Source organism: Schistocerca gregaria, chromosome 3, assembly GCF_023897955.1.
Source record: "Schistocerca gregaria isolate iqSchGreg1 chromosome 3, iqSchGreg1.2, whole genome shotgun sequence".
In the NCBI taxonomy this organism is placed as follows: domain Eukaryota; kingdom Metazoa; phylum Arthropoda; class Insecta; order Orthoptera; family Acrididae; genus Schistocerca; species Schistocerca gregaria.
Window position 1 is genome coordinate 26,578,606 of NC_064922.1, and position 17,086 is coordinate 26,595,691.

At 46.6% G+C, this 17,086-nt stretch overlaps 24 non-coding genes across 24 annotated transcripts; all 24 read left to right on the forward strand.

The window, feature by feature from the left end:
- The first annotated feature begins 430 nt into the window (after nt 1-430).
- Nucleotides 431-502, forward strand: Trnat-agu (transfer RNA threonine (anticodon AGU)). The gene has a single exon. It is a non-coding gene; the product is annotated as a tRNA-Thr (tRNA).
- A 472-nt stretch (nt 503-974) lies between these two features.
- On the forward strand, nt 975-1,047 carry Trnar-ucg (transfer RNA arginine (anticodon UCG)). Its single transcript has one exon. It is a non-coding gene; the product is annotated as a tRNA-Arg (tRNA).
- Nucleotides 1,048-1,910: 863 nt separating this feature from the next.
- On the forward strand, nt 1,911-1,982 carry Trnat-agu (transfer RNA threonine (anticodon AGU)). The gene has a single exon. It is a non-coding gene; the product is annotated as a tRNA-Thr (tRNA).
- Nucleotides 1,983-2,510: 528 nt separating this feature from the next.
- Trnar-ucg (transfer RNA arginine (anticodon UCG)) lies at nt 2,511-2,583 on the forward strand. The gene has a single exon. It is a non-coding gene; the product is annotated as a tRNA-Arg (tRNA).
- Nucleotides 2,584-3,446: 863 nt separating this feature from the next.
- Nucleotides 3,447-3,518, forward strand: Trnat-agu (transfer RNA threonine (anticodon AGU)). Its single transcript has one exon. It is a non-coding gene; the product is annotated as a tRNA-Thr (tRNA).
- A 507-nt stretch (nt 3,519-4,025) lies between these two features.
- On the forward strand, nt 4,026-4,098 carry Trnar-ucg (transfer RNA arginine (anticodon UCG)). Its single transcript has one exon. It is a non-coding gene; the product is annotated as a tRNA-Arg (tRNA).
- An 863-nt stretch (nt 4,099-4,961) lies between these two features.
- Nucleotides 4,962-5,033, forward strand: Trnat-agu (transfer RNA threonine (anticodon AGU)). Its single transcript has one exon. It is a non-coding gene; the product is annotated as a tRNA-Thr (tRNA).
- A 513-nt stretch (nt 5,034-5,546) lies between these two features.
- Trnar-ucg (transfer RNA arginine (anticodon UCG)) lies at nt 5,547-5,619 on the forward strand. The gene has a single exon. It is a non-coding gene; the product is annotated as a tRNA-Arg (tRNA).
- Nucleotides 5,620-6,482: 863 nt separating this feature from the next.
- On the forward strand, nt 6,483-6,554 carry Trnat-agu (transfer RNA threonine (anticodon AGU)). Its single transcript has one exon. It is a non-coding gene; the product is annotated as a tRNA-Thr (tRNA).
- Nucleotides 6,555-7,061: 507 nt separating this feature from the next.
- On the forward strand, nt 7,062-7,134 carry Trnar-ucg (transfer RNA arginine (anticodon UCG)). The gene has a single exon. It is a non-coding gene; the product is annotated as a tRNA-Arg (tRNA).
- Nucleotides 7,135-7,997: 863 nt separating this feature from the next.
- Trnat-agu (transfer RNA threonine (anticodon AGU)) lies at nt 7,998-8,069 on the forward strand. Its single transcript has one exon. It is a non-coding gene; the product is annotated as a tRNA-Thr (tRNA).
- A 525-nt stretch (nt 8,070-8,594) lies between these two features.
- Trnar-ucg (transfer RNA arginine (anticodon UCG)) lies at nt 8,595-8,667 on the forward strand. Its single transcript has one exon. It is a non-coding gene; the product is annotated as a tRNA-Arg (tRNA).
- Nucleotides 8,668-9,119: 452 nt separating this feature from the next.
- Trnak-cuu (transfer RNA lysine (anticodon CUU)) lies at nt 9,120-9,192 on the forward strand. Its single transcript has one exon. It is a non-coding gene; the product is annotated as a tRNA-Lys (tRNA).
- A 338-nt stretch (nt 9,193-9,530) lies between these two features.
- On the forward strand, nt 9,531-9,602 carry Trnat-agu (transfer RNA threonine (anticodon AGU)). Its single transcript has one exon. It is a non-coding gene; the product is annotated as a tRNA-Thr (tRNA).
- Nucleotides 9,603-10,100: 498 nt separating this feature from the next.
- On the forward strand, nt 10,101-10,173 carry Trnar-ucg (transfer RNA arginine (anticodon UCG)). The gene has a single exon. It is a non-coding gene; the product is annotated as a tRNA-Arg (tRNA).
- Nucleotides 10,174-10,625: 452 nt separating this feature from the next.
- On the forward strand, nt 10,626-10,698 carry Trnak-cuu (transfer RNA lysine (anticodon CUU)). The gene has a single exon. It is a non-coding gene; the product is annotated as a tRNA-Lys (tRNA).
- A 338-nt stretch (nt 10,699-11,036) lies between these two features.
- Nucleotides 11,037-11,108, forward strand: Trnat-agu (transfer RNA threonine (anticodon AGU)). Its single transcript has one exon. It is a non-coding gene; the product is annotated as a tRNA-Thr (tRNA).
- Nucleotides 11,109-11,612: 504 nt separating this feature from the next.
- Nucleotides 11,613-11,685, forward strand: Trnar-ucg (transfer RNA arginine (anticodon UCG)). Its single transcript has one exon. It is a non-coding gene; the product is annotated as a tRNA-Arg (tRNA).
- Nucleotides 11,686-12,548: 863 nt separating this feature from the next.
- On the forward strand, nt 12,549-12,620 carry Trnat-agu (transfer RNA threonine (anticodon AGU)). Its single transcript has one exon. It is a non-coding gene; the product is annotated as a tRNA-Thr (tRNA).
- A 504-nt stretch (nt 12,621-13,124) lies between these two features.
- On the forward strand, nt 13,125-13,197 carry Trnar-ucg (transfer RNA arginine (anticodon UCG)). The gene has a single exon. It is a non-coding gene; the product is annotated as a tRNA-Arg (tRNA).
- An 863-nt stretch (nt 13,198-14,060) lies between these two features.
- On the forward strand, nt 14,061-14,132 carry Trnat-agu (transfer RNA threonine (anticodon AGU)). Its single transcript has one exon. It is a non-coding gene; the product is annotated as a tRNA-Thr (tRNA).
- Nucleotides 14,133-14,639: 507 nt separating this feature from the next.
- Trnar-ucg (transfer RNA arginine (anticodon UCG)) lies at nt 14,640-14,712 on the forward strand. Its single transcript has one exon. It is a non-coding gene; the product is annotated as a tRNA-Arg (tRNA).
- Nucleotides 14,713-15,575: 863 nt separating this feature from the next.
- On the forward strand, nt 15,576-15,647 carry Trnat-agu (transfer RNA threonine (anticodon AGU)). Its single transcript has one exon. It is a non-coding gene; the product is annotated as a tRNA-Thr (tRNA).
- A 513-nt stretch (nt 15,648-16,160) lies between these two features.
- Trnar-ucg (transfer RNA arginine (anticodon UCG)) lies at nt 16,161-16,233 on the forward strand. The gene has a single exon. It is a non-coding gene; the product is annotated as a tRNA-Arg (tRNA).
- Nucleotides 16,234-17,086: the final 853 nt, after the last annotated feature.

The following is a 17,086-nucleotide window of genomic DNA, read 5'->3' on the forward strand; positions in this document are numbered from 1 at the left end:
GCACGTACCAAACGAAACAGCACGGCTAGCTCAGTCGGTAGAGCATGAGACTCTTAATCATAGGATCGTTGGTTCGAGCCCTACCCTGGGCGGAACGGAATTTTTCTCCGCTGCAGATGTAAATTACCGATTTTCTGATTAACGTGATGTAATGGAAATAGCAACTTTAAAATTTGCCTACGTCTCCATCAGTCGCAAGAAAACTGTATTTGAAGGTGAAGGTGATTTTGTAGACATGTGTGAAAGTCATGTTCTGAAGTGCAGGTGATTTTGTTTGGAGAGAACATCGGCTACGTGTCAGATGTGTATCCAAGCAGTAATGGGTCGCCATAGCTGCAAATATTAGTGAAAAATATGAAGTGTTGTCAGCTGAAGTCTGAAGATTCAGACGACCGTACGGACGAAGTACGCAAAAGTTCCGCTAGGCCGCGCCTCTTTAGCTCAGTGGTAGAGCACTGGTCTAGTAAACCAGGAGTCGTGAGTTCCATCCTCACAGGAGGAAGATGAATTTTGGAAATCAGTTGCGCGTCATGGCCGTATAGCAAACAGTATCTGTGATGGCGAACAATTAGCGTGAGGAGTTTTATTAAGAATTACTTTCAGATGTGATTAAGGCGAATGGCGCTGATAAAGCATTTGCCAAAGCGGTACGGCATAAGGTGGGACGAGGCATTCTGAATTACATTTTATAGATGTATTTCTCACAAATGTCTGAGCCTCTCGCGGTCGTCGTCGTCGTCGTCGTCGTCGCCGCCGCCGCTTCTGCAGAAGTAGCAAATGGCCATCGATTCCGATTGCGCAAAGTGTGTGGTCTTGTTTTCCTGTCTATGTTTGGTCGGTCTCGTAAGAGGTTGAATGTAACGAATGGGTGGGAAAGAGTAAGGGGCAGCGGCTGTGTGGAACGAAAACACAATTCCTCAGGGGGTGTGAGCGTTTCGAGATGAATCGTATATAAGTTACACTTGGTCGTCAGTGACCGTGTGGCCTAATGGATAAGGCGTCGGACTTCGGATCCGAAGATTGCAGGTTCGAATCCTGTCACGGTCGTGTTTTTCCAGTTCTGAGAAACAAACTTACCGTTTTAATGTAGCAATTGTGCAGTACGAAACCGTCTGAATGTTGCTGTTGACCATTTTGTGCTTGGAGATGGTCTTGAGCTTGAAACACACACAAGAAGACCGGTGTTAACTAGCGAAATGATCGGCAGAGTGCCCTCACCGCGAGGTTTGACTGGCACTTGCACATCTAAAACAACGTCGGAAAGTAACTCGTTCGGCTTTTGAGTCACGTCAAGTATGTGTGTTAATTTTGACGCCACTAGCTCTGCAGATTGTCATGCAATTCCTTTACCTCTCAGAAATGATTATGAAATAAAAGTGAAGTACGTGACGAGTGTGACGTTAGGAAAACATTAGGCAGCATGGAGAGATTCTGTATGGGACCAACCAACCCAAACGAGTACTGTGTGATCTGCTACCCAGCACGTACCCAACGAGGCAGCACGGCTAGCTCAGTCGGTAGAGCATGAGACTCTTAATCATAGGGTCGTGGGTTCGAGCCCTACCCTGGGCGGAACGGAATTTTTCTCCGCTGCAGATGTAAATTACCGATTTTCTGATTAACGTGATGTAATGGAAATAGCAACTTTAAAATTTGCCTACGTCTCCATCAGTCGCAAGAAAACTGTATTTGAAGGTGAAGGTGATTTTGTAGACATGTGTGAAAGTCATGTTCTGAAGTGCAGGTGATTTTGTTTGGAGAGAACATCGGCTACGTGTCAGATGTGTATCCAAGCAGTAATGGGTCGCCATAGCTGCAAATATTAGTGAAAAATATGAAGTGTTGTCAGCTGAAGTCTGAAGATTCAGACGACCGTACGGACGAAGTACGCAAAAGTTCCGCTAGGACGCGCCTCTTTAGCTCAGTGGTAGAGCACTGGTCTAGTAAACCAGGAGTTGTGAGTTCCATCCTCACAGGAGGAAGATGAATTTTGGAAATCAGTTGCGCGTCATGGCCGTATAGCAAACAGTATCTGTGATGGCGAACAATTAGCGTGAGGAGTTTTATTAAGAATTACTCTCAGATGTGATTAAGGCGAATGGCGCTGATAAAGCATTTGCCAAAGCGGTACGGCATAAGGTGGGACGGGGCAGTGTGAATTACATTTTATAGATGTATTTCTCACAAATCGCTGAGCCTCTCGCGGTCGTCGTCGTCGTCGTCGTCGTCGTCGTCGTCGTCGTCGTCGTCGTCGCCGCCGCCGCTTCTGCAGAATTAGCAAATGGCCATCGTAGCAAATGCGGCGAGGGACACCCTGCCATCGATTCCGATTGCGCAAAGTGTGTGGTCTTGTTTTCCTGTCTATGTTTGGTCGGTTTCGTAAGAGGTTGAATGTAACGAATGGGTGGGAAAGAGTAAGGGGCAGCGGCTGTGTGGAACGAAAACACAATTCCTCAGGGGGTGTGAGCGTTTCGAGATGAATCGTATATAAGTTATACGTGGTCGTCAGTGACCGTGTGGCCTAATGGATAAGGCGTCGGACTTCGGATCCGAAGATTGCAGGTTCGAATCGTGTCACGGTCGTGTTTTTTCAGTTCTGAGAAACAAACATACCGTTTTGATGTAGCATTTGTGCAGTACGAAACCGTCTGAATGTTGCTGTTGACCATTTTGTGCTTGGAGATGGTCTTGAGCTTGAAACACACACAAGAAGACCGGTGTTAACTAGCGAAATGGTCGGCAGAGTGCCCTCACCGCGAGGTTTGACTGGCACTTGCACATCTAAAACAACGTCGGAAAGTAACTCGTTCGGCTTTTGAGTCACGTCAAGTATGTGTGTTAATTTTGACGCCGCTAGCTCTGCAGATTGTCATGCAATTCCTTTACCTCTCAGAAATGATTATGAAATAAAAGTGAAGTACGTGACGAGTGTGACGTTAGGAAAACATTAGGCAGCATGGAGAGATTCTGTATGGGACCAACCAACCCAAACGAGTACTGTGTGATCTGCTACCCAGCACGAACCAAACGAAACAGCACGGCTAGCTCAGTCGGTAGAGCATGAGACTCTTAATCATAGGATCGTGGGTTCGAGCCCTACCCTGGGCGGAACGGAATTTTTCTCCGCTGCAAATGTAAATTACCGATTTTCTGATTAACGTGATGTAATGGAAATAGCAACTTTAAAATTTGCCTACGTCTCCATCAGTCGCAAGAAAACTGTATTTGAAGGTGAAGGTGATTTTGTAGACATGTGTGAAAGTCATTTTCTGAAGTGCAGGTGATTTTGTTTGGAGAGAACATCGGCTACGTGTCAGATGTGTATCCAAGCAGTAATGGGTCGCCATAGCTGCAAATATTAGTGAAAAATATGAAGTGTTGTCAGCTGAAGTCTGAAGATTCAGACGACCGTACGGACGAAGTACGCAAAATTTCCACTAGGCCGCGCCTCTTTAGCTCAGTGGTAGAGCACTGGTCTAGTAAACCAGGAGTCGTGAGTTCCATCCTCACAGGAGGAAGATGAATTTTGGAAATCAGTTGCGCGTCATGGCCGTATAGCAAACAGTATCTGTGATGGCGAACAATTAGCGTGAGGAGTTTTATTAAGAATTACTTTCAGATGTGATTAAGGCGAATGGCGCTGATAAAGCATTTGCCAAAGCGGTACGGCATAAGGTGGGACGAGGCATTCTGAATTACATTTTATAGATGTATTTCTCACAAATGTCTGAGCCTCTCGCGGTCGTCGTCGTCGTCGTCGTCGTCGTCGCCGCCGCCGCTTCTGCAGAATTAGCAAATGGCCATCGTAGCAAATGCGGCGAGGGACACCCTGCCATCGATTCCGATTGCGCAAAGTGTGTGGTCTTGTTTTCCTGTCTATGTTTGGTCGGTCTCGTAAGAGGTTGAATGTAACGAATGGGTGGGAAAGAGTAAGGGGCAGCGGCTGTGTGGAACGAAAACACAATTCCTCAGGGGGTGTGAGCGTTTCGAGATGAATCGTATATAAGTTACACTTGGTCGTCAGTGACCGTGTGGCCTAATGGATAAGGCGTCGGACTTCGGATCCGAAGATTGCAGGTTCGAATCCTGTCACGGCCGTGTTTTTCCAGTTTTGAGAAACAAACTTACCGTTTTAATGTAGCAATTGTGCAGTACGAAACCGTCTGAATGTTGCTGTTGACCATTTTGTGCTTGGAGATGGTCTTGAGCTTGAAACACACACAAGAAGACCGGTGTTAACTAGCGAAATGGTCGGCAGAGTGCCCTCACCGCGAGGTTTGACTGGCACTTGCACATCTAAAACAACGTCGGAAAGTAACTCGTTCGGCTTTTGAGTCACGTCAAGTATGTGTGTTAATTTTGACGCCACTAGCTCTGCAGATTGTCATGCAATTCCTTTACCTCTCAGAAATGATTATGAAATAAAAGTGAAGTACGTGACGAGTGTGACGTTAGGAAAACATTAGGCAGCATGGAGAGATTCTGTATGGGACCAACCAACCCAAACGAGTACTGTGTGATCTGCTACCCAGCACGTACCCAACGAGGCAGCACGGCTAGCTCAGTCGGTAGAGCATGAGACTCTTAATCATAGGGTCGTGGGTTCGAGCCCTACCCTGGGCGGAACGGAATTTTTCTCCGCTGCAGATGTAAATTACCGATTTTCTGATTAACGTGATGTAATGGAAATAGCAACTTTAAAATTTGCCTACGTCTCCATCAGTCGCAAGAAAACTGTATTTGAAGGTGAAGGTGATTTTGTAGACATGTGTGAAAGTCATGTTCTGAAGTGCAGGTGATTTTGTTTGGAGAGAACATCGGCTACGTGTCAGATGTGTATCCAAGCAGTAATGGGTCGCCATAGCTGCAAATATTAGTGAAAAATATGAAGTGTTGTCAGCTGAAGTCTGAACATTCAGACGACCGTACGGACGAAGTACGCAAATGTTCCGCTAGGATGCGCCTCTTTAGCTCAGTGGTAGAGCACTGGTCTAGTAAACCAGGAGTTGTGAGTTCCATCCTCACAGGAGGAAGATGAATTTTGGAAATCAGTTGCGCGTCATGGCCGTATAGCAAACAGTATCTGTGATGGCGAACAATTAGCGTGAGGAGTTTTATTAAGAATTACTCTCAGATGTGATTAAGGCGAATGGCGCTGATAAAGCATTTGCCAAAGCGGTACGGCATAAGGTGGGACGGGGCAGTGTGAATTACATTTTATAGATGTATTTCTCACAAATCGCTGAGCCTCTCGCGGTCGTCGTCGTCGTCGTCGTCGTCGTCGTCGTCGCCGCCGCCGCTTCTGCAGAATTAGCAAATGGCCATCGTAGCAAATGCGGCGAGGGACACCCTGCCATCGATTCCGATTGCGCAAAGTGTGTGGTCTTGTTTTCCTGTCTATGTTTGGTCGGTTTCGTAAGAGGTTGAATGTAACGAATGGGTGGGAAAGAGTAAGGGGCAGCGGCTGTGTGGAACGAAAACACAATTCCTCAGGGGGTGTGAGCGTTTCGAGATGAATCGTATATAAGTTATACGTGGTCGTCAGTGACCGTGTGGCCTAATGGATAAGGCGTCGGACTTCGGATCCGAAGATTGCAGGTTCGAATCGTGTCACGGTCGTGTTTTTTCAGTTCTGAGAAACAAACATACCGTTTTGATGTAGCATTTGTGCAGTACGAAACCGTCTGAATGTTGCTGTTGACCATTTTGTGCTTGGAGATGGTCTTGAGCTTGAAACACACACAAGAAGACCGGTGTTAACTAGCGAAATGGTCGGCAGAGTGCCCTCACCGCGAGGTTTGACTGGCACTTGCACATCTAAAACAACGTCGGAAAGTAACTCGTTCGGCTTTTGAGTCACGTCAAGTATGTGTGTTAATTTTGACGCCGCTAGCTCTGCAGATTGTCATGCAATTCCTTTACCTCTCAGAAATGATTATGAAATAAAAGTGAAGTACGTGACGAGTGTGACGTTAGGAAAACATTAGGCAGCATGGAGAGATTCTGTATGGGACCAACCAACCCAAACGAGTACTGTGTGATCTGCTACCCAGGAGGTACCCAACGAGGCAGCACGGCTAGCTCAGTCGGTAGAGCATGAGACTCTTAATCATAGGGTCGTGGGTTCGAGCCCTACCCTGGGCGGAACGGAATTTTTCTCCGCTGCAAATGTAAATTACCGATTTTCTGATTAACGTGATGTAATGGAAATAGCAACTTTAAAATTTGCCTACGTCTCCATCAGTCGCAAGAAAACTGTATTTGAAGGTGAAGGTGATTTTGTAGACATGTGTGAAAGTCATTTTCTGAAGTGCAGGTGATTTTGTTTGGAGAGAACATCGGCTACGTGTCAGATGTGTATCCAAGCAGTAATGGGTCGCCATAGCTGCAAATATTAGTGAAAAATATGAAGTGTTGTCAGCTGAAGTCTGAAGATTCAGACGACCGTACGGACGAAGTACGCAAAATTTCCACTAGGCCGCGCCTCTTTAGCTCAGTGGTAGAGCACTGGTCTAGTAAACCAGGAGTCGTGAGTTCCATCCTCACAGGAGGAAGATGAATTTTGGAAATCAGTTGCGCGTCATGGCCGTATAGCAAACAGTATCTGTGATGGCGAACAATTAGCGTGAGGAGTTTTATTAAGAATTACTTTCAGATGTGATTAAGGCGAATGGCGCTGATAAAGCATTTGCCAAAGCGGTACGGCATAAGGTGGGACGAGGCATTCTGAATTACATTTTATAGATGTATTTCTCACAAATGTCTGAGCCTCTCGCGGTCGTCGTCGTCGTCGTCGTCGTCGTCGCCGCCGCCGCTTCTGCAGAATTAGCAAATGGCCATCGTAGCAAATGCGGCGAGGGACACCCTGCCATCGATTCCGATTGCGCAAAGTGTGTGGTCTTGTTTTCCTGTCTATGTTTGGTCGGTCTCGTAAGAGGTTGAATGTAACGAATGGGTGGGAAAGAGTAAGGGGCAGCGGCTGTGTGGAACGAAAACACAATTCCTCAGGGGGTGTGAGCGTTTCGAGATGAATCGTATATAAGTTACACTTGGTCGTCAGTGACCGTGTGGCCTAATGGATAAGGCGTCGGACTTCGGATCCGAAGATTGCAGGTTCGAATCCTGTCACGGCCGTGTTTTTCCAGTTTTGAGAAACAAACTTACCGTTTTAATGTAGCAATTGTGCAGTACGAAACCGTCTGAATGTTGCTGTTGACCATTTTGTGCTTGGAGATGGTCTTGAGCTTGAAACACACACAAGAAGACCGGTGTTAACTAGCGAAATGGTCGGCAGAGTGCCCTCACCGCGAGGTTTGACTGGCACTTGCACATCTAAAACAACGTCGGAAAGTAACTCGTTCGGCTTTTGAGTCACGTCAAGTATGTGTGTTAATTTTGACGCCACTAGCTCTGCAGATTGTCATGCAATTCCTTTACCTCTCAGAAATGATTATGAAATAAAAGTGAAGTACGTGACGAGTGTGACGTTAGGAAAACATTAGGCAGCATGGAGAGATTCTGTATGGGACCAACCAACCCAAACGAGTACTGTGTGATCTGCTACCCAGCACGTACCCAACGAGGCAGCACGGCTAGCTCAGTCGGTAGAGCATGAGACTCTTAATCATAGGGTCGTGGGTTCGAGCCCTACCCTGGGCGGAACGGAATTTTTCTCCGCTGCAGATGTAAATTACCGATTTTCTGATTAACGTGATGTAATGGAAATAGCAACTTTAAAATTTGCCTACGTCTCCATCAGTCGCAAGAAAACTGTATTTGAAGGTGAAGGTGATTTTGTAGACATGTGTGAAAGTCATGTTCTGAAGTGCAGGTGATTTTGTTTGGAGAGAACATCGGCTACGTGTCAGATGTGTATCCAAGCAGTAATGGGTCGCCATAGCTGCAAATATTAGTGAAAAATATGAAGTGTTGTCAGCTGAAGTCTGAACATTCAGACGACCGTACGGACGAAGTACGCAAAAGTTCCGCTAGGATGCGCCTCTTTAGCTCAGTGGTAGAGCACTGGTCTAGTAAACCAGGAGTTGTGAGTTCCATCCTCACAGGAGGAAGATGAATTTTGGAAATCAGTTGCGCGTCATGGCCGTATAGCAAACTGTATCTGTGATGGCGAACAATTAGCGTGAGGAGTTTTATTAAGAATTACTCTCAGATGTGATTAAGGCGAATGGCGCTGATAAAGCATTTGCCAAAGCGGTACGGCATAAGGTGGGACGGGGCAGTGTGAATTACATTTTATAGATGTATTTCTCACAAATCGCTGAGCCTCTCGCGGTCGCGGTCGTCGTCGTCGTCGTCGTCGTCGTCGTCGTCGTCGTCGCCGCCGCCGCTTCTGCAGAATTAGCAAATGGCCATCGTAGCAAATGCGGCGAGGGACACCCTGCCATCGATTCCGATTGCGCAAAGTGTGTGGTCTTGTTTTCCTGTCTATGTTTGGTCGGTCTCGTAAGAGGTTGAATGTAACGAATGGGTGGGAAAGAGTAAGGGGCAGCGGCTGTGTGGAACGAAAACACAATTCCTCAGGGGGTGTGAGCGTTTCGAGATGAATCGTATATAAGTTATACTTGGTCGTCAGTGACCGTGTGGCCTAATGGATAAGGCGTCGGACTTCGGATCCGAAGATTGCAGGTTCGAATCCTGTCACGGTCGTGTTTTTCCAGTTCTGAGAAACAAACATACCGTTTTAATGTAGCAATTGTGCAGTACGAAACCGTCTGAATGTTGCTGTTGACCATTTTGTGCTTGGAGATGGTCTTGAGCTTGAAACACACACAAGAAGACCGGTGTTAACTAGCGAAATGGTCGGCAGAGTGCCCTCACCGCGATGTTTGACTGGCACTTGCACATCTAAAACAACGTCGGAAAGTAACTCGTTCGGCTTTTGAGTCACGTCAAGTATGTGTGTTAATTTTGACGCCGCTAGCTCTGCAGATTGTCATGCAATTCCTTTACCTCTCAGAAATGATTATGAAATAAAAGAGAAGTACGTGACGAGTGTGACGTTAGGAAAACATTAGGCAGTATGGAGAGATTCTGTATGGGACCAACCAACCCAAACGAGTACTGTGTGATCTGCTACCCAGGAGGTACCCAACGAGGCAGCACGGCTAGCTCAGTCGGTAGAGCATAAGACTCTTAATCATGGGGTCGTGGGTTCGAGCCCTACCCTGGGCGGAACGGAATTTTTCTCCGCTGCAGATGTAAATTACCGATTTTCTGATTAACGTGATGTAATGGAAATAGCAACTTTAAAATTTGCCTACGTCTCCATCAGTCGCGAGAAAACTGTATTTGAAGGTGAAGGTGATTTTGTAGACATGTGTGAAAGTCATGTTCTGAAGTGCAGGTGATTTTGTTTGGAGAGAACATCGGCTACGTGTCAGATGTGTATCCAAGCAGTAATAGGTCGCCATAGCTGCAAATGTTAGTGAAAAATATGAAGTGTTGTCAGCTGAAGTCTGAAGATTCAGACGACCGTACGGACGAAGTACGCAAAAGTTCCGCTAGGCCACGCCTCTTTAGCTCAGTGGTAGAGCACTGGTTTAGTAAACCAGGAGTCGTGAGTTCCATCCTCACAGGAGGAAGACGAATTTTGGAAATCAGTTGCGCGTCATGGGCGTATAGCAAACAGTATCTGTGATGGCGAACAATTGGCGTGAGGAGTTTTATTAAGAATTACTCTCAGATGTGATTAAGGCGAATGGCGCTGATAAAGCATCTGCCAAAGCGGTACGGCATAAGGTGGGACGGGGCAGTGTGAATTACATTTTATAGATGTATTTCTCACAAATCGCTGAGCCTCTCGCGGTCGTCGTCGTCGTCGTCGCCGCCGCCGCTTCTGCAGAAGTAGCAAATGGCCATCGTAGCAAATGCGGCGAGGGACACCCTGCCATCGATTCCGATTGCGCAAAGTGTGTGGTCTTGTTTTCCTGTCTATGTTTGGTCGGTTTCGTAAGAGGTTGAATGTAACGAATGGGTGGGAAAGAGTAAGGGGCAGCGGCTGTGTGGAACGAAAACACAATTCCTCAGGGGGTGTGAGCGTTTCGAGATGAATCGTATATAAGTTATACTTGGTCGTCAGTGACCGTGTGGCCTAATGGATAAGGCGTCGGACTTCGGATCCGAAGATTGCAGGTTCGAATCCTGTCACGGTCGTGTTTTTCCAGTTCTGAGAAAGAAACATACCGTTTTAATGTAGCAATTGTGCAGTACGAAACCGTCTGAATGTTGCTGTTGACCATTTTGTGCTTGGAGATGGTCTTGAGCTTGAAACACACACAAGAAGACCGGTGTTAACTAGCGAAATGGTCGGCAGAGTGCCCTCACCGCGAGGTTTGACTGGCACTTGCACATCTAAAACAACGTCGGAAAGTAACTCGTTCGGCTTTTGAGTCACGTCAAGTATGTGTGTTAATTTTGACGCCGCTAGCTCTGCAGATTGTCATGCAATTCCTTTACCTCTCAGAAATGATTATGAAATAAAAGTAAAGTACGTGACGAGTGTGACGTTAGGAAAACATTAGGCAGCATGGAGAGATTCTGTACGGGACCAACCAACCCAAACGAGTACTGTGTGATCTGCTACCCAGCAGGTACCCAACGAGGCAGCACGGCTAGCTCAGTCGGTAGAGCATGAGACTCTTAATCATAGGGTCGTAGGTTCGAGCCCTACCCTGGGCGGAACGGAATTTTTCTCCGCTGCAGATGTAAATTACCGATTTTCTGATTAACGTGATGTAATGAAAATAGCAACTTTAAAATTTGCCTACGTCTCCATCAGTCGCAAGAAAACTGTATTTGAAGGTGAAGGTGATTTTGTAGACATGTGTGAAAGTCATGTTCTGAAGTGCAGGTGATTTTGTTTGGAGAGAACATCGGCTACGTGTCAGATGTGTATCCAAGCAGTAATGGGTCGCCATAGCTGCAAATATTAGTGAAAAATATGAAGTGTTGTCAGCTGAAGTCTGAAGATTCAGACGACCGTACGGACGAAGTACGCAAAAGTTCCGCTAGGCCGCGCCTCTTTAGCTCAGTGGTAGAGCACTGGTCTAGTAAACCAGGAGTCGTGAGTTCCATCCTCACAGGAGGAAGATAAATTTTGGAAATCAGTTGCGCGTCATGGCCGTATAGCAAACAGTATCTGTGATGGCGAACAATTAGCGTGAGGAGTTTTATTAAGAATTACTCTCAGATGTGATTAAGGCGAATGGCGCTGATAAAGCATTTGCCAAAGCGGTACGGCATAAGGTGGGACGGGGCAGTGTGAATTACATTTTATAGATGTATTTCTCACAAATCGCTGAGCCTCTCGCGGTCGTCGTCGTCGTCGTCGTCGTCGTCGCCGCCGCTTCTGCAGAAGTAGCAAATGGCCATCGTAGCAAATGCGGCGAGGGACACCCTGCCATCGATTCCGATTGCGCAAAGTGTGTGGTCTTGTTTTCCTGTCTATGTTTGGTCGGTCTCGTAAGAGGTTGAATGTAACGAATGGGTGGGAAAGAGTAAGGGGCAGCGGCTGTGTGGAACGAAAACACAATTCCTCAGGGGGTGTGAGCGTTTCGAGATGAATCGTATATAAGTTATACTTGGTCGTCAGTGACCGTGTGGCCTAATGGATAAGGCGTCGAACTTCGGATCCGAAGATTGCAGGTTCGAATCCTGTCACGGTCGTGTTTTTCCAGTTCTGAGAAACAAACATACCGTTTTAATGTAGCAATTGTGCAGTACGGAACCGTCTGAATGTTGCTGTTGACCATTTTGTGCTTGGAGATGGTCTTGAGCTTGAAACACACACAAGAAGACCGGTGTTAACTAGCGAAATGGTCGGCAGAGTGCCCTCACCGTGAGGTTTGACTGGCACTTGCACATCTAAAACAACGTCGGAAAGTAACTCATTCGGCTTTTGAGTCACGTCAAGTATGTGTGTTAATTTTGACGCCGCTAGCTCTGCAGATTGTCATGCAATTCCTTTACCTCTCAGAAATGATTATGAAATAAAAGTGAAGTACGTGACGAGTGTGACGTTAGGAAAACATTAGGCAGCATGGAGAGATTCTGTATGGGACCAACCAACCCAAACGAGTACTGTGTGATCTGCTACCCAGGAGGTACCCAACGAGGCAGCACGGCTAGCTCAGTCGGTAGAGCATGAGACTCTTAATCATAGGGTCGTGGGTTCGATCCCTACCCTGGGCGGAACGGAATTTTTCTCCGCTGCAGATGTAAATTACCGATTTTCTGATTAACGTGATGTAATGGAAATAGCAACTTTAAAATTTGCCTACGTCTCCATCAGTCGCAAGAAAACTGTATTTGAAGGTGAAGGTGATTTTGTAGACATGTGTGAAAGTCATGTTCTGAAGTGCAGGTGATTTTGTTTGGAGAGAACATCGGCTACGTGTCAGATGTGTATCCAAGCAGTAATAGGTCGCCATAGCTGCAAATGTTAGTGAAAAATATGAAGTGTTGTCAGCTGAAGTCTGAAGATTCAGACGACCGTACGGACGAAGTACGCAAAAGTTCCGCTAGGCCACGCCTCTTTAGCTCAGTGGTAGAGCACTGGTTTAGTAAACCAGGAGTCGTGAGTTCCATCCTCACAGGAGGAAGACGAATTTTGGAAATCAGTTGCGCGTCATGGGCGTATAGCAAACAGTATCTGTGATGGCGAACAATTAGCGTGAGGAGTTTTATTAAGAATTACTCTCAGATGTGATTAAGGCGAATGGCGCTGATAAAGCATCTGCCAAAGCGGTACGGCATAAGGTGGGACGGGGCAGTGTGAATTACATTTTATAGATGTATTTCTCACAAATCGCTGAGCCTCTCGCGGTCGTCGTCGTCGTCGTCGTCGTCGCCGCCGCCGCTTCTGCAGAAGTAGCAAATGGCCATCGTAGCAAATGCGGCGAGGGACACCCTGCCATCGATTCCGATTGCGCAAAGTGTGTGGTCTTGTTTTCCTGTCTATGTTTGGTCGGTCTCGTAAGAGGTTGAATGTAACGAATGGGTGGGAAAGAGTAAGGGGCAGCGGCTGTGTGGAACGAAAACACAATTCCTCAGGGGGTGTGAGCGTTTCGAGATGAATCGTATATAAGTTATACTTGGTCGTCAGTGACCGTGTGGCCTAATGGATAAGGCGTCGGACTTCGGATCCGAAGATTGCAGGTTCGAATCCTGTCACGGTCGTGTTTTTCCAGTTCTGAGAAAGAAACATACCGTTTTAATGTAGCAATTGTGCAGTACGAAACCGTCTGAATGTTGCTGTTGACCATTTTGTGCTTGGAGATGGTCTTGAGCTTGAAACACACACAAGAAGACCGGTGTTAACTAGCGAAATGGTCGGCAGAGTGCCCTCACCGCGAGGTTTGACTGGCACTTGCACATCTAAAACAACGTCGGAAAGTAACTCGTTCGGCTTTTGAGTCACGTCAAGTATGTGTGTTAATTTTGACGCCGCTAGCTCTGCAGATTGTCATGCAATTCCTTTACCTCTCAGAAATGATTATGAAATAAAAGTAAAGTACGTGACGAGTGTGACGTTAGGAAAACATTAGGCAGCATGGAGAGATTCTGTACGGGACCAACCAACCCAAACGAGTACTGTGTGATCTGCTACCCAGCAGGTACCCAACGAGGCAGCACGGCTAGCTCAGTCGGTAGAGCATGAGACTCTTAATCATAGGGTCGTAGGTTCGAGCCCTATCCTGGGCGGAACGGAATTTTTCTCCGCTGCAGATGTAAATTACCGATTTTCTGATTAACGTGATGTAATGAAAATAGCAACTTTAAAATTTGCCTACGTCTCCATCAGTCGCAAGAAAACTGTATTTGAAGGTGAAGGTGATTTTGTAGACATGTGTGAAAGTCATGTTCTGAAGTGCAGGTGATTTTGTTTGGAGAGAACATCGGCTACGTGTCAGATGTGTATCCAAGCAGTAATGGGTCGCCATAGCTGCAAATATTAGTGAAAAATATGAAGTGTTGTCAGCTGAAGTCTGAAGATTCAGACGACCGTACGGACGAAGTACGCAAAAGTTCCGCTAGGCCGCGCCTCTTTAGCTCAGTGGTAGAGCACTGGTCTAGTAAACCAGGAGTCGTGAGTTCCATCCTCACAGGAGGAAGATGAATTTTGGAAATCAGTTGCGCGTCATGGCCGTATAGCAAACAGTATCTGTGATGGCGAACAATTAGCGTGAGGAGTTTTATTAAGAATTACTCTCAGATGTGATTAAGGCGAATGGCGCTGATAAAGCATTTGCCAAAGCGGTACGGCATAAGGTGGGACGGGGCAGTGTGAATTACATTTTATAGATGTATTTCTCACAAATCGCTGAGCCTCTCGCGGTCGTCGTCGTCGTCGTCGTCGTCGTCGTCGCCGCCGCTTCTGCAGAAGTAGCAAATGGCCATCGTAGCAAATGCGGCGAGGGACACCCTGCAATCGATTCCGATTGCGCAAAGTGTGTGGTCTTGTTTTCCTGTCTATGTTTGGTCGGTCTCGTAAGAGGTTGAATGTAACGAATGGGTGGGAAAGAGTAAGGGGCAGCGGCTGTGTGGAACGAAAACACAATTCCTCAGGGGGTGTGAGCGTTTCGAGATGAATCGTATATAAGTTATACTTGGTCGTCAGTGACCGTGTGGCCTAATGGATAAGGCGTCGAACTTCGGATCCGAAGATTGCAGGTTCGAATCCTGTCACGGTCGTGTTTTTCCAGTTCTGAGAAACAAACATACCGTTTTAATGTAGCAATTGTGCAGTACGGAACCGTCTGAATGTTGCTGTTGACCATTTTGTGCTTGGAGATGGTCTTGAGCTTGAAACACACACAAGAAGACCGGTGTTAACTAGCGAAATGGTCGGCAGAGTGCCCTCACCGTGAGGTTTGACTGGCACTTGCACATCTAAAACAACGTCGGAAAGTAACTCATTCGGCTTTTGAGTCACGTCAAGTATGTGTGTTAATTTTGACGCCGCTAGCTCTGCAGATTGTCATGCAATTCCTTTACCTCTCAGAAATGATTATGAAATAAAAGTGAAGTACGTGACGAGTGTGACGTTAGGAAAACATTAGGCAGCATGGAGAGATTCTGTATGGGACCAACCAACCCAAACGAGTACTGTGTGATCTGCTACCCAGGAGGTACCCAACGAGGCAGCACGGCTAGCTCAGTCGGTAGAGCATGAGACTCTTAATCATAGGGTCGTGGGTTCGAGCCCTACCCTGGGCGGAACGGAATTTTTCTCCGCTGCAGATGTAAATTACCGATTTTCTGATTAACGTGATGTAATGGAAATAGCAACTTTAAAATTTGCCTACGTCTCCATCAGTCGCAAGAAAACTGTATTTGAAGGTGAAGGTGATTTTGTAGACATGTGTGAAAGTCATGTTCTGAAGTGCAGGTGATTTTGTTTGGAGAGAACATCGGCTACGTGTCAGATGTGTATCCAAGCAGTAATGGGTCGCCATAGCTGCAAATATTAGTGAAAAATATGAAGTGTTGTCAGCTGAAGTCTGAAGATTCAGACGACCGTACGGACGAAGAACACAAAAGTTCCGCTAGGCCGCGCCTCTTTAGCTCAGTGGTAGAGCACTGGTCTAGTAAACCAGGAGTCGTGAGTTCCATCCTCACAGGAGGAAGATGAATTTTGGAAATCAGTTGCGCGTCATGGCCGTATAGCAAACAGTATCTGTGATGGCGAACAATTAGCGTGAGGAGTTTTATTAAGAATTACTCTCAGATGTGATTAAGGCGAATGGCGCTGATAAAGCATTTGCCAAAGCGGTACGGCATAAGGTGGGACGGGGCAGTGTGAATTACATTTTATAGATGTATTTCTCACAAATCGCTGAGCCTTTCGCGGTCGTCGTCGTCGTCGTCGTCGTCGTCGTCGTCGCCGCCGCCGCTTCTGCAGAAGTAGCAAATGGCCATCGTAGCAAATGCGGCGAGGGACACCCTGCCATCGATTCCGATTGCGCAAAGTGTGTGGTCTTGTTTTCCTGTCTATGTTTGGTCGGTCTCGTAAGAGGTTGAATGTAACGAATGGGTGGGAAAGAGTAAGGGGCAGCGGCTGTGTGGAACGAAAACACAATTCCTCAGGGGCTGTGAGCGTTTCGAGATGAATCGTATATAAGTTATACTTGGTCGTCAGTGACCGTGTGGCCTAATGGATAAGGCGTCGGACTTCGGATCCGAAGATTGCAGGTTCGAATCCTGTCACGGTCGTGTTTTTCCAGTTCTGAGAAACAAACATACCGTTTTAATGTAGCAATTGTGCAGTACGAAACCGTCTGAATGTTGCTGTTGACCATTTTGTGCTTGGAGATGGTCTTGAGCTTGAAACACACACAAGAAGACCGGTGTTAACTAGCGAAATGGTCGGCAGAGTGCCCTCACCGCGAGGTTTGACTGGCACTTGCACATCTAAAACAACGTCGGAAAGTAACTCGTTCGGCTTTTGAGTCACGTCAAGTGTGTGTGTTAATTTTGACGCCGCTAGCTCTGCAGATTGTCATGCAATTCCTTTACCTCTCAGAAATGATTATGAAATAAAAGTAAAGTACGTGACGAGTGTGACGTTAGGAAAACATTAGGCAGCATGGAGAGATTCTGTACGGGACCAACCAACCCAAACGAGTACTGTGTGATCTGCTACCCAGCAGGTACCCAAAGGAGGCAGCACGGCTAGCTCAGTCGGTAGAAGATGAGACTCTTAATCATAGGGTCGTGGGTTCGAGCCCTACCCTGGGCGGAACGGAATTTTTCTCCGCTGCAGATGTAAATTACCGATTTTCTGATTAACGTCATGTAATGAAAATAGCAACTTTAAAATTTGCCTACGTCTCCATCAGTCGCAAGAAAACTGTATTTGAAGGAGAAGGTGATTTTGTAGACATGTGTGAAAGTCATGTTCTGAAGTGCAGGTGATTTTGTTTGGAGAGAACATCGGCTACGTGTCAGATGTGTATCCAAGCAGTAATGGGTCGCCATAGCTGCAAATATTAGTGAAAAATATGAAGTGTTGTCAGCTGAAGTCTGATGATTCAGACGACCGTGCGGCGAAGTACGCAAAAGTTCC